This window comes from Anas platyrhynchos, chromosome 4 (assembly GCF_047663525.1).
Source record: "Anas platyrhynchos isolate ZD024472 breed Pekin duck chromosome 4, IASCAAS_PekinDuck_T2T, whole genome shotgun sequence".
Lineage (NCBI taxonomy): Eukaryota > Metazoa > Chordata > Aves > Anseriformes > Anatidae > Anas > Anas platyrhynchos.
In genome coordinates, this window is record NC_092590.1 from 914,630 (window position 1) to 929,706 (window position 15,077).

Here is a 15,077-nt window from a genome sequence, read left to right on the forward strand (position 1 = left end):
GCTAGACCGAAGTGTCAAATGGCAGAGAAATTAACATTTCTTTAAATAGAAGAATAGGAAATCTAGAAAAATAGAATACATTCTAGAAGAATTACATCTAAAGAATATTAATTCCATTAGATTTAATACTCAAGATTCTAAAATAATTTAGCCAGGAAGTTTTACAGAAGATGACACAGGAAAAGTACTCCTCCAGTCAGACGCTAGAAGCTTCTGAACGTCACAGAACAGAGGTTGGAAATTGGCATTTACCTTCAACTTGTAAACAGCAGGGCTTCCAGGAAACAACTTAGCAGATTTTTCAACCCAGTATTTTGCTCTTTCATCAGTGACGGCATTATTGCACAGTAACTCCGCTATCTTCAGTACTAGATCTTTCTGCATTGGGTTCAACTCCACAGAACGCTAGTTTTCCCCATGCACGCACACTGGAAAAAAAGGCAGGAAAAAAAAGGTAACCTGATCTTGCAATCCACACAGAATGGGAAAGAAAATTATAACTGTCATTGAAAAGACACAGGTATTCAAATTAGACAGATCTATTAGTAAATACTTTTTGAATGAGTTAAGAAAGACCTCAGTTGCTAAATGCATCACTAGTCTACAGCACCCAGATACATCTGCTGCAACTCAAAAGAGCAAAAATTCAGAAAAGAAAGAATTTCCAAGGGAAAAAACGCAGAAGCCAGCTACTCTGCCCCCACCACCAGCTATACGCAGGCAGCTGGACTCTTACGTACCTTTAGTCTAACTCCATATAGACATTTTTGAAGAAATATATAATTAAGTCACACCCTACAACAAGCTGGGATGTATTGGCAGCAAAACTTTTGAGCACATCCTCTCCCTCCCCAAAACCTGAACAAAGGCATTCTGATGGTGAATTTTTCATTGGGCAATCATACAAATAAATGTCAATTATGTTCGCCCTGCCCCATCTCACACCCCCCCAAACAAAACCCCCCAAAAAAGCAATAAATACGAACAACTAGAAAACACCCTAGGTCTAGTCTTCCAGTAGCAACTAGATTACTGCTGTCACCTGAGCCCTTGCTAAGAATCTGTCACTGCTGTCAAATTCCCTAATCCAAAGGGCAATGTAAGATATGGAAAGAATTTAGTAGCAGCTAGCACAAAGACCCAGTCTAGGTCACAAAAGAATCATCTTAAAAAAAAAATACTGATGAAGCAAAACACATCAAATGAAGAATCCCCTCTGCAGTACGTCATATACACCTTTGGCAACAGAAAGCATACATATTACACTTTTTCCACAAACATGTTTTCTTCTATGCATTTAAGAAAAGTCCAGAACAGAATGATTTTAAAAGTCCCTTTACAATGGATTAAAGCAGGACATTGGAGGTCGGTGGAGTACTTACCCTGTAACATCCAAAAGCTTTTTCTATGTTGTCCTCAGCTTCATAAATTTGTCCAAGAAATCTGTGTGCTCTCCGATCTCTCTTTTGCACACTGAGGTATGTAGATATATACCTATGGAGCAGGAAAAAAAGGATCAATATTCCTCAATAATACGAGTCCCTCTGTCCTCCCCCGCCCCCCCCCAGTGTCCACGGAAGCGGGGCAGGAATTTAACATGTGATACAGGAAATGCAGTCATGGTTGGTTCCAGATACCTGGTCTGGACCTTAAAGTACAGAACAACATTATTTTTACATGTACAGACGCTACTTATTTGCCACCAAGTATTGGTATTTACTAAAAAAAAAAAAAAAGGAGAAAGAAACTGTAACTGTAATTACTTCATAATACAATGGAATAAAAGCCATTTCAAACAGCAAGTTTTTCAATATCACGCAACTAATTATCTAAGTTGCTGTTTTATAAAGATTTAAACAGCACTTGATACCCACATCTACTGCTACTGTAAAGCAGCATGATAGTGATCTTGATTTCTCCAGTCTACTTCATATTCACTTAGCTTTTCTAAAGTACTTTAGAGAACAGAATAGCAGAATACAGCAACGCGTATTACCTTTTAGCAAGTTCATACTCCTTTACTTCAAAATACAGCTTAGCGAACTGGAATCCTTTCAACGATTTCTGAACGGAAAACACACAACAAGCACATTTTAGATGTACAACACTTTCAAAGTAATTGCATAGGAAGACCCTTCTGATACTTTTTGAGAGACTGAATTTGATAACTAGTTATCAGCTCCAGTCCGCTCCTCATACCCAAAGTTTTGTTTCTGAAAGATGTGGGATTTGGAAAACAATGCTTTTCCAGTAACTGGCCAAGGCTACCAACGTGAAATCGAGGCGGCCGCTGCGCTGAGGGACCGGGGCGGGCGGAGGGGGTTAACGGGAACAACGGCGGGGCCTCGTCCCGTGCTGTGGAGCTGAAACGGGGACGAGCAGGGGAGAGGCTCGCTGTTGGGTTACAGCTCCGTGTAACGCAGGCACGGGTCGAATCTGTGCGCTAGGGGCGTGCAGGGTAATGCTTGTGTAAGCAGCGTTCCCTGGAGAGGCTGAGGGAAGGGTTGCTCTCGCTAGCCTCAGAAGTAAAGCATGATATGAAGATATAGCGCGTGACAGAAACATGTGATGTCTATAGTCATCTCTAACTGCATATATGAACAGCAAGTCGGCTGTTCTGAAAAAAATACTGATAGTCCTGGCGCCGAGCTGTAAGAGAGAAGTTAAAAAGAACTTACCCATGCACGTTCCCCCTCTGCACCACAGCTTCCCAGATAACACTCCAGGAGATGGTTGTCACGAAAAGTTACCAGCCACTTTAACATACCATGTACAAAAACAACGTGGGTCTGGAAGGTAATCTCCCAAGCAAGTATGAACTAAATCCTGTGGCAGACTGCACATAAGAACTGCTCTTTACCTTTCAAAGTACTCAAGTGCCCAAGAGCCTGCAGACAGCACAAAACAGCATCCACCTGACCAGCACCTGCCCAGCTGCCTCAGCTTCCTCACTGCTCATCAGAGGAAGAATGACATTTCAAAGGCCTTCCGTCTACTGACCATCAACATCAATTAGCACGTTCAAAATAAGTACACAACGCGATGCAAATTGCTCTTCAGCAAGCCAAAGTGAAGACAATAGTTATTTTGACAAGACTAAGATTTAATTTGTAAAATTTGACATTCCATACAAATATGTCATAACACAAATACACCCAAAATATGCCAGTGTCTGAACTTATTTAACATGCAAAAAAAATCAATTAGAACACATAAAAAACAACCATAAGCTGCAATTTTACATTTATACATCAGAAGTGTCCTTTTTAAGGAAGTGGAAATAATTAATCAATAACATCTAAATACTGATTTATACTGCTAGAACATCTGTATACTCAAAAGCCAGAATTCTCTATTTGCCCACAGTCTGTAATGACAACTCTTCCACTTACTAACCCGTTGGGAGAACCAAAGGATTCGAGCTTTTTCACAACATCCGTTCCATCTGTCACAAAACCAAACACCACGTGTTTAAAGTCCAAGGCTTCTACTGTTTTGAGTGTTGTGAAGAACTGAGAGTTATTCGTAGCCCGACCCCTATTTGCCATCGACAGCAATCCAGGACCCGTGTGCTTCACTTCAAAGCTCTCTTCTTCAAATGCATCTCCATAAATTGACCGTCCCACCTGTTCCATCATGGTTAGTTACATCACCTCCCTTAAAAAAAAAGCACAGCGTTTACTTTCAAGTCCCAAAGAACAAGATCATCACGAACATCGTGATGTTCAAGAACATCGACCAATAGCACAGTTACATTCTTTCCAAAATAAGAGGTTTTGTTCAAAAAACACAGGTAAAACCTCATTCTTAGTTATCACAAGTACTATAGTTACTTGGATATAAGGCTTTCCACCTTCAGCAGATTTGCTCGTGGTAACAAAGCATTACTGGAATGTTCCTCGTTTATCCTGAACACAGCATTTTATCTTTGTTCCACATGGCAACTACTCTAAGCGGGTCATTCCCACTTTCTGCTTCCTGCTTCACTCGGCCCTTACAACTGGCAACCACGATTATCTCTATTCTCACTTAGTCCCTGCAGGCACAAAACTGACCACCCAGAAAAAGTCATGGTACCACTGATCAGAACTTTCCTGCTTTTGTGCAGAAAGTTTAAAGAAAAGAACAAGGAGAGTCATACTTCAGATTCACTTAATACCCAGTCAAGACTGGAGAGTTTTTCACTCTGATGACAAGCCATTTGTATATTGCTATCCATTTCTGAATTTGGAAACGATTGTGCCCTGCCTTGAGGGATGTAGCATTATGCAAAAGCATTCTTGTAGCATGTAAGGAATTCAGTTTATTTTACCTGTTTTAAGTCATTATACCTCCTACTGAATATTTGGAAGACTTTTAGGAACGAAGGGAAGGTATACGTGAGCAGATACCGATCTCCTATGCCTTCAGAAATTATGGGGATACTTTTTGAGAGACTGAATTTGATAACTAGTTATCAGCTCCAGTCCGCTCCTCATAACCAAAGTTTTGTTTTTGAAAGATGTGGGATTTGGAAAACAATGCTTTTCCTGTAACTGGCCAAGGCTACAAACGTGAAATTGAGGTTACTGGTGAAGCAAGCAACAAGCCTTAATACTTGTGACATTTCACAACCACTTCTTACTGAAGAGTGTAGAAGAAGTAGAAGAAGAGAGTCTGCTACATTTAAAGTACAGCCTGTTTTTTTCCCCCAATGTAACAATGTTGCAAAAAGAACCCCTAAAATCTGACAGAGTAAACAAAAAAGATGGTACTTAGTCCTGGTCTAGTACATATCACTCACAACTGTTTCAAGATAGGTAAAATGTTTTCTTCCCACCTAAGAAATCCCACCTACTCTCAGTTTAGAGCGTGGAAACACAGCAAAAACCATGGAGTTCGGGCCACAGGGTTACTGCGGAGCCTGGAGGAGGTGCAAACGAGGCTGCCACGTTCTGGGATATAACCACACAAGGCAGGCCATACCCCTTGGGGTCAGGGGCTGTTTCCACCCACAGTAGGGCTGCGCATACGGTCAGCGGAGCATGAAAAAACTAGAAGAACTGAATTACAATTTAAAGGAAGTATTGCTGAGAGTGGTCTCCCGAACCCATGGCACAGTCCGAAATCCCAACGGTGTTATCAGGCTAGTTATATAAACTTTTTTTGGGGGGGGAAGAGGGCTTCTCGTCATGAACACAGTAAGGACTGCATTCAGCTACTGAACTGTTACTGCACTGAATAACTACATACAATAATAACAAATAATAACAATCAAAAAGACCTTACCTAGCACTAAACTATAGGCTTGAGGTGAAAGCCGCATTACATTGAAAACAAGAGAGAAAGATGTAGTAGGAAGGTACGCATTTTAAACTCAGACAAGGTATTTTCTTTAGGAAAACCTCCTGACTGTGCCGATTCAGAAAACAGCCAGAAGAACCAAGTTGTTCATTACGAAGCAAACTGCAGTTTCTGTCTTAAACCTAATAACTCAAGTGCATACATAGGTTAGGTGTGTGTCTCCTTTAAATCAGGATAAGGAAGTATTTACATAGGCACAGGTAGAAGCATAGGGAAGAAAGGCTGCCTTGCTGCTTTTCCATCCATCTCAAACACTCATTGAAGAGAGCTGATACAAGTCTTAATAACATAGCCTTTATTGATGACACTGGAAAGATGTTTTGAAGCAACCAGTTTTCCATAAACAGGAAAGGAAATTTTGCTTGCTATGATGTAATTACATAAAATCTGTGTAAGTCACTAGTATAAAAAGGAAAAAACAAACACGTGTAGTTGGTAACACAGTACCATCAGGAATTCCTGAGCAACTGCATTTTCAATAGAAAAGGGAAAAATAAAACAGGTGTGCATGAACAGAACTCAACGGTATAAAACAATCAGGTGTATGTTATAAGGAATTCTGATGACTTGTGAACTCAGTTCTTGAGGATGACTAAAGAAATAGATCCTAGCAGGATCAAACCACATATATTTACACTCACAGTGTAAAAGTAATATTGCCAGTTAATTGAAATATGCATTTCCATTACTGTTCTAGACGTTAAAGAAGCTAAATTTAAACCTCAGGTGTTCACATTTGTAACAAAATTCCTCTTGCATCCTGAATAATTAAGGCAAAGTATGTTATCTTTTGAAAATACCTTGTATATAGTTTCTGCATAAAAATATGAAATAAAAATAAAACTATATATATATATTTAATGGAACACTGTTATGTATGGTCCAGCAGAACAAGGCACAAAAAGTGAATACAATGCAAAAGCATATATAAAAGTTAATGAGTTACTCTGAATGGAATATAGCAAAATTCAAGTAGTTCTGAGCATGCTCATTTCCTGCAGTAGGAATATAGACTTCATACAGATATTTCATGCTAAGTCCGATGTACAGATTCATCATGTAAGCACAAACGATCAGAAGCAGGTCATTTGTACAGTGACTGTATCTAGAAATAAGATACTTTTCAAACCATCTGAAACCAGGCTCCTTAATGAGACTATTTGACCTGAAATCTGGGCATGTTTGTTTTGTTTTGTTTTTCCATGAGGTGAGGTATGTTTGGTTTCTTGCCCTAGACACTTGAAGTTTTATATTCATGCTTAATCTGCACATCAATACTTTCATTAATATAAATGACACTCTGTGTCCGTAACATTGGACACATTTGCAAAGTGTGTCTTTGCCGGTATTCACAAGCATATTCTCCATCTAAAATTCCACAGAGATTACTGTGCACAGTGGCACACTTGTACCAATTCTACTGCATTATCAGGGTCTGAAACCTTTCAGGTGAGCTGATATTTAATTTAGTCTATAAGTGTGGTCTATTTATCAACAAATAAGTATACATGTACACGTACAGAGAATGGAAAATTCCAAAATATCTCAGTCTGATTGAAAGGCATGCATCATAATCTATTATCTCATTGCAGCCTCAAAGTCCCTCCCCACGAGTACGATGTATAACATTTCCATAAAGAACAGGGAGAGCAGAAAAGTCTTCACTTCCTTCCCAAAGTTTCAGCTAGTTTCTTCAGTCTTTTCTTCAGCTCTAGAGGAAGCTTCTCATAGCAGGTTTTGCAGACAGGCTTCATATCAAATTCTCATATCAAACTAGAAGCTATTTTTAAATATGTATTTAAAATCCGAGCTCCCAACATCGGATCAAAAAGCAGGTTTTGTCTGTGAACTCCAAACTACTGGAGGTAGTTAGGCCCAACGACGCAAAACATGAATCAACGGTCTGCATTCGAAATACACTCAAATTGCTACTCCCCACCCCTCCCCCACCCCCAAGTGATCTATGTAAAACTTTAAGTGAATTTCAATGAAAACAGGCCTCCGTGTTTTCGGTCCATCTTTTCAGGTATCACTGACACGCCAGAGCGGACTCACGCTTGACACCTTGCGGACAGGGATGAAAAGCAACCTCAAAAGAAACGCTTGCAGCCTTGGCAGACCCTTCCCTCCGAAATCAACACAACAAGGAAACCAGTAACTATTCCCTCGGTGGACTGTGCTACACAGTCAGCTGTAAGCATCGCTCGAAAGTCAAAACTAAACGCGTCCGGTGGCCTTGAGCACAAGAAGAGGAGAGGAAATATTTTGTGTCGAGGCCACCGGGGAGTATCAACACTGTGGGAACGTATCTGTGCACCTGGCGGCGATGCACTTGACGCTGTCTAGCCCAAACAGTGCCCAAGTCGAACCCACAAAGTCACAGGACAGCTTTGCTGCTGCTGCTGCTGCTGGGAAAGGCACCAACCAAAGGCACAGCCCCTGCACGCAGTCCCTACCGGATCACGCTTAGCTCGGGCACATTCACGCCGCTTCAAAGCAACTCCGAGCGGCAGGCCGGGATCTTTCAGGATTAGGGCCCGCTGAATCGCATCAGGCGGCTGAGCGTTTCCCAGCTAAAATGGGCACGGGTGGCGTTTGTCACCCCCGGGCCCGCTGGCTGACAGGGAGCGGAGCTGTGCGCCCCCAGCCCCCCTCGCTCGGCGCTGTCGCTTCAGCGAGCGGCCGGCCAGAAACCTCCACGGCGCCGCACGGAAAGGACACTGAAACTTGAAGGCGGCGCGGTGCTTCGTTTGTGAAGGAAAGTACCTCTCCCTCGCTCCGGCCCCGAGGAAAGCCCTGCTATAAAACCCCTCCTGTCCGTGAGGCGCCGCGGGGCAGGGGCAGGGGCAGGGGCAGGGGCAGGGGCAGGGGCAGGGGCAGGGGCAGGGGCAGGGGCAGCCCCAACCCTCCCCTCACGACGCCGGCCACCCCCCTAGCCCCCCACCCCACCCGGGACCCCACCGGGACCCCACCGGGACCCCCTCCGCCTCCCCCCCCGCCGGCCAAGGGAAGCGGCGAGGCCTCGCTCACCTCTCTCCGAGAAGCCGCAGAGGCCTGCACGGAGGCGACACAGCGCTCCACCTCGGCCTTGCTGCGCCTCAACATGGCGACCGCAGCAGCGCCGAGCCCGGCCGGGCTCCGCTCCGCTCCGCTCCGCTCCCGTGCCGCGCCGCGCCGCCGCAGCGGCACAAACAAACAGCTCCAGGCGGGGCACCGGCCGCGCCCTAGGAACGCCGCGCACGCAGCGCGCTACGCACACTGCGCACACTGCGCACACTGCGCACGCCCCCGCTGAATGCGCAGGAGCCGTTGCCACAGTGCGGGGAGGGGAGGGGCGAGGCTGTGACGCATGCGCGGGGCGGCCGCTGGGGCTCCCTGACAGGGCTTTAGGAACTGAGTTTGCAAAGGGTCCCTCAGAAAGTAGCTGGGAGCAGCCCTGAAGACGCGCAGGCTGCAGAGTTTGAGACACGAGCTGTAACTTATTCTTTTGGATTGATTGATTTAATTTTGTAAGCCGTAAGGCGGTTGCCCCGCGGCTTGCTGGAGGTGTGCCCCTCTCGCTTTTCTGCAAGTTCCAGGCACTTTGCTCAAATGGAGGCCACTGGGCTGTCCCCAAATGGTGTGATATCTCTGTGGACAGGCTGCGTTAAAAATTCATCCCCTCCTCAGTCTCTAGCGTCCCACTGACATGCACAAGTTTCCTGCTGGACCTAAGCACTACCCACATCTCCACAACTCCTCCCGCCTTTATAAAAAAAAAAATAATAATAAAGTATTGATTCAAAGATCGAAGCCGAAATTCCTTTAAGTGGTATATTCTTTATTGCAGCGCTGGATGCACGGGGGATCTCTCCACCTATCGTGCATACCCAAAGCGGAAAGCAGTCTTGAATTTATACAATCAATCTCTCAATATTCTACAAGCGCCTATACATATGCATTACCTATCCCCGCCTTCCCTCGCTTCTCATGCTAATTAGCCTTTTGGCACCTTGCGCCTGCGTAGAGCCTCCCAAGAATTGTGGGCAGGGGTCTTTGGGACGTGGGCAGGGGTCTTTGGGAGGAAGACCCCGAGTCTTCCTCACAGTGTACTTTTCACCTTTGGTCAGGAATCTGCTGAATTGGCACGTTTCTTAATTGCGAGAGCTGGTTGTTGCCAATTCTTCCGTTTGTTGTATCTTTATAATGAATTCCAATGTCCAGTTTTGAGATTTATAGTCCTTACGTTTGTTTCTCTGTCCGTCTGCCGCTTCCTTATCATGAGTTCCAGTGTCTTGTTTCGAGATATACAGTCCTTGTCTGGGGATTGTCCTTGCCTCCCCAATGCCTCCCCAATACCTCCTTAATCAATCCCCCCTTTTCTTTTCCCATGCAAATTCTTTTGCATCAGATACTTTCATTATTTACAGTAACACAACAAAGCAGGCATCTAAACAACATGCACACAAATATTCCTAACACTGCTAATGTTATAGAGCAATGAACACTTGTTTCAAACATTGGAAATTGGGCAACCAGGAGGTTAACTTATTCCATATTTCACTAAAACTCCATGAAAGATCATCTTTACTGATCTCATGTAGGACCCTTGTCTGCTTCCATATTTCTTCCAGGTCGGTAGAGATCCTTCCACTCTGATCTACATACATACAACAACTTGTATTTATTACTGTACAGACTCCCCCTTGAGCGGCCAGTAACAAGTCTAGGGCCATCCGATTTTGTAATACTACCTGTGATAAACTAGATATCTCTTCTTGTTGAGCCTTTATAGCATCCAGAGTTTTGTTTTCTAACTTCTCTATAATTGCAGAAATATTAACTATCGCCTTTTCCAATTCACTCACTCCTAACCATGGGATAAACCATCGAACAAAACTATGAAAAGCGGTGTGTCTCTCTATCAATGGATTGTTAATTTTTTGTCTAATTCTCCGGATATGATTTCTCAAATAACCTCGAGGCGCTACATCATGTATGGTCAAATTGGGGACTACTGCTCCAAGAGTGCAAGTTCCCTTCCAATTCTCGGGCAAGACCTTACAGGCTGTATCATTGCATAACCAATACCACCCTTTTCCTTCTGGAACCGGCCAGCTGGTTGAATTTGCCCAACTGCTAGTTGTACTAATATCAATCGTTTGATTACAAGATGTCTGATTTCCCACATAAGTAGTACCTGTATTTATACAATCCTGTTTTCCCATACCCTTAGGCGGGTTACGCCTTTGTACACATACATAGTAAGATTCCAATGGCACGAAGCTACTAACTTCTAGTTCCAAAACTTCTTCATATTTTTGACCCCAAGATGTGTTTTCCCACAAATTAGTCCAAGGTAAGTTTGCAGGCAAGGGAATCCTGATTAACGATACACCCTTATTCCCATGCTGTGGCAGATGGGTGCATACCCAACAGTTCGTCTTATTAATCACTTGAGATACAGTTTGTATTAAGGTCAGGTGTAAGTTCTCGTCCCAAACTGCCCACCCCGAATCTGAGAACCACACCCCTGCAATCATTAGGATCTGGAAAACCATAATTTTGTTGGTCCAATTGGAGTGGTGGTCCATATCCTCGCCAGGGCCTTCTTCACCCTTGAATCGTGGATCCAAGCTGCTTGCTCCTTAATCTTAATGGCGGTGTGTGTTGTCAGTAATACCTGGTATGGTCCCGTCCACTTTCCTTCCGTTTTTCCTCTAGGGGTTGTCCTGAAAAAGTCTTTATATATATAATCCCTGAGCTTAAAAGGGTGGATTGGTTGATCCAACCGTCTAGCCCAGGTCCTGAGAACAAATTTATGTACTTTATTTAATTATTTCTGAAGTTCAGTTATATATGCATATGAATATTCTAATCCTAACTGCGTTCGATCCTCTCCACTAAATAGAAATGGATACGGCCTTCCATATAAGATTTCAAAGGGACTCAAATTCCCTTTTATTCTAGGTTTAACTCAAATTCTAAGTAATGCTAAAGGGAGGGATTGAGGTCATGACAAATTAGATTCTTGTCCGATTTTAGTGTTTAATTAAATGTTTCATTTTTTCTACCTGTCCACTTGCCTGCGGTCTATAAAGAGAATGCAGTTGTCTTTAGAATATCTTTAGAATCTTACTTATCTGTTGTACCACTTGCACACAAAAATGTGAACCTCTCTCAGAAGACATTGCTACTAGAATCCCAAAGCATGGTATTATTTCATTTAACAAGACTTTAACCACTTCTTCTTGCTTTGTTTGTTCGACAGGGAAAGGCTTCAGGCCTTCCTGAAATCATGTCAGTCAGAACCAGTAAATAACAATACCCCCCTTTTCTAGGGAGTTCTGAAAAATCAATTTGCCACAGTTGCCCCGAATAATTTCCTTTACTGATTATTCCAAATTTTATTCTATTCTTGGTATTGGGGTTATTGTGTAAGCAAATGCTACATTGTTGAGTTACTTGTTTTATTGTTGTATATAAATTTTGTTCCACTAATGTCTGACTCAGGCTCTTATGCAATGTGTCAGCTCCCCGATGTGTTTTATTGTGTTCTGTAAGAAGTATGGGCCATATCAAATTAGAGGGTATTATTACACAGTTATCTTTTAAATATACTCATCTATCTGGTTTCATTTTACCTTTCAAATCTTCAATTAATTTTAAGTCTTCTTTTGTATAATTTGGCTTTTTGGTTCATATATATAGTTTGGATTTTACTGTCTGGTATTAAAGACAATGCCTTCACCTCAGTTATTTCAGCTGCCTGTTTAGCCTCCTGATCTGCCAATCGATTTCCAATTTCAAAATCAGAGTTTCCCTTTTGGTGTCCTTGACAATGCATCATAGCTACCTTTTCTGATTGTTTTACAGCCTGTAACAATTTTAAAATTTCTTCAGCATGTTTTCTTTTTGTTTTCCCTGAGCAGTCAGCAATCCACGTTCTTTCCATATTGCTCCATGAGCATGTACCACGCCGAATGCATATTTAGAGTCTGTCCAAATACTTATTTTCCTTCCTGCTGCTAGTTCCAGTGCTCGTGTAAGAGCAATTATCTCTGCTTTCTGGGTGGACATCCCAGGGGGTAATGGTTTGGACTTGATTACCTGTTGAGTGGTTGTAATGGCGTACCCTGCCTTATGTTGTCCTTGTTTCACAAAGCTGCTCCCATCAGTATACCAAGATTCGTCAGCATCTTCTAAAGGTTCTTCCTTAAGATCGGGTCGACTAGAATACACAGTCTCTCTTGTTTCTATACAATCATGAGTTATAGGTTCATCCAGAGTTCCGCTAAGGAAAGAAGCTGGATTTACGACGTTAGTGACCACAATTTCCACATCATCTTGTTCTACTAATATTGCTTGATATTTTAAAAATCTTTGTGGTGAAAGCCAATGATTTCCTTTTTGTTCCAAAACTGTTGAGACCGTATGGGAGACTAACACTGTCATTTTCTGTCCCATTGTAAACTTCCGAGCTTCTTGTATATTGATAACAACAGCTGCAACAGCTCGAAGGCATCCGGGCCATCCTTTACTTACTTCATCTAATTGTTTAGAGAAGTAAGCTACTGCTCGTTTATAGGGACCCAGTCTTTGTGCTAGTACTCCCAAAGCTATCCCTTGTCTCTCATGAGAAAACAACCAAAAGGGTTTCGAGAGATCCGGTAATCCCAAAGCTGGAGCTTGCATCAATTCTTGTTTAAGTTTTTTTAAAGGCGTTTCGTGCTTCTCCAGTCCAGACTAACTTTGACTGATTACTCTTTATCAATTCATATAGAGGCTTTACCAATCGTCCATAATTATAAATCCAAAGGCGACACCAACCTGTCATTCCTAAAAAGGTTTGTAGCTCCTTTACCGTTTGAGGTTCTGGAGTCCGGCAAATGACTTCCTTACGTTCAGTTCCTAGTTCTCGTTGTCCTCCCGAAATTTCAAATCCCAGATAGGTCACACTTTGTTGAGCCAGCTGGACTTTCTGTCGAGAGACTTGATATCCATTTTAAACCCAGAAAATTAAGAAAACTTATAGTCCATTGAATACAGCTCCCTTTAGTCTCGGTAGCTATTAAGAGATCATCTACATATTGTAACAAAGCACCTTCAGTGTCCGGAGGCATCCATGTTTCAAGTTCCCTTGCTAATTGGTTTCCAAAAATAGTGGGGCTATTCTTGAATCCTTGAGGTAGTAATGTCCACGTAAGCTGCGTCTTTCTGCCTGAATTGGGATTTTCCCATTCAAAGGCAAATAGGTTTTGGCTTTCTGTGGCTAAGCCTAGGCAGAAGAAGGCGTCTTTTAAATCCAGTACGGTAAACCAGACTTGACTATTCTTTAATTTAGTCGGCAAAGTATAAGGGTTTGCCACTACTGGATGTATATCCTCAGTGATTTTACTTATGGCCCTCAAATCCTGAACTAACCTATAGCTTTTTTCATCTGCCTTTTTAATTGGCAATATGGGTGTATTGTATTCTGATTCACATTCAATCAATAATCCATACTGTAAAAATTTATCAATTATCTCTTTAATTCCTTTCCTATCTTCTATCCTCAAAGGATATTACTTAACCTTAACGGGTTTCTCTCCTGGCTTTAATTTAATAATTATTAAGGTCACATTTTTTTGCTCTTCCAGGGACTTCGGTAGCCCAAACTCCTGGACATATTGATCTGTGATCTCTAAAGGTATTTCACTTTTAGGGTCAGTTTGTATGAGTGCCAAGCTTAACACATTTGTTAGTTGTTCCTCTCCTATTCTTAATTTCATTTTCCCTTTTTCAACGACAATTTCTGCTCCTAATTGCTCTAATAAATCTCTACCTAAGAGTGCCCATGAGGAGTTAGGCATATATAAAAATCTGTGTATGCCCCATTGTTTCCCTAACTTGTACTTCAAAGGTTCACAAAAATAAGCCTTTTCGGTTACACGTTGTCCTGGTTTCAGTTAGAATAGAGTTAATTTTTTTCTTAGGATGAGAAGAGTGCTGATAACACCCCGATGTTTTAATTGTTGCAGAGCAGTGCTTATACCAAGCCAAGGACATCTCAGCTTCTTGCTCTGTCCTGCCAACAGGCAGGCTGGGGGTGCAATAAGAGCTGGGAAGGGACAGACCCAGGACAGGTGACCCAAACTAGCCAAAGGGGTATTCCATACCATCTGACGTCATGCTAAACAATATACAGGGGCGGCTAGCCGGGGGAGGGGGCCTGACTGCTCGGGGTTAGGCTGGGCATTGGTCAGCGGGTGGTAAGCAATTGCATTGTGCATCACTTGTTTGTACATATTATTAGTAGTGGTACTATTATCATCATTGTATTATTACTATTATTATTATTATTATTATTATTATTATTATTATTATTATTTTGTCTTATTAAACTGTCTTTATCTCAACTCACGGGCTTCACTTTCCATTTCTCTCCCCCGTCTCAGAGAGGGAGGGGGAGGGTGAGCGAACGGCTGCGTGGTGTTTAGCTGCCAGCCGGGTTAAACCACAACACACCTTTTACCCTAATATAATAATTCTGTGAAGGCATTAATGCTTGATTTAGAACTGAATACGTTGCCCCATATCAATAAGAAATTTCACTTCCATTCCTCCCCTAGCTTCATTATAATCAGTGGAGGATCCGCTAGGGTAGATTCCCCAGGTCCCCGTTATTCCTGTTGAAATCAGGGACCAATGATTACCCTAGAAAAAGGCTAGTCAATTTGTCCTCCGAAGCCAGGTCCAAACCGTTTTGTTTTATT

At 42.5% G+C, this 15,077-nt stretch overlaps 1 long non-coding RNA gene across 4 annotated transcripts; it reads right to left on the bottom strand.

Moving 5' to 3' along the window:
• Nucleotides 1-254: 254 nt before the first annotated feature.
• On the bottom strand, nt 255-11,434 carry LOC140002377 (uncharacterized). 4 transcript variants are annotated; one of them, XR_011808742.1, is made up of 4 exons: nt 8,374-8,693; nt 1,997-3,657; nt 1,383-1,494; nt 255-428 (listed from the first exon to the last, which is right to left on the bottom strand). It is a non-coding gene; the product is annotated as an uncharacterized lncRNA (long non-coding RNA). The 4 variants fall into 4 exon arrangements; XR_011808743.1 differs by having other exon boundaries at nt 261-405; XR_011808744.1 differs by lacking the exons at nt 255-428; nt 1,383-1,494 and having other exon boundaries at nt 3,083-3,657; nt 8,374-11,434.
• Between the last annotated feature and the right edge of the window lie 3,643 nt (nt 11,435-15,077).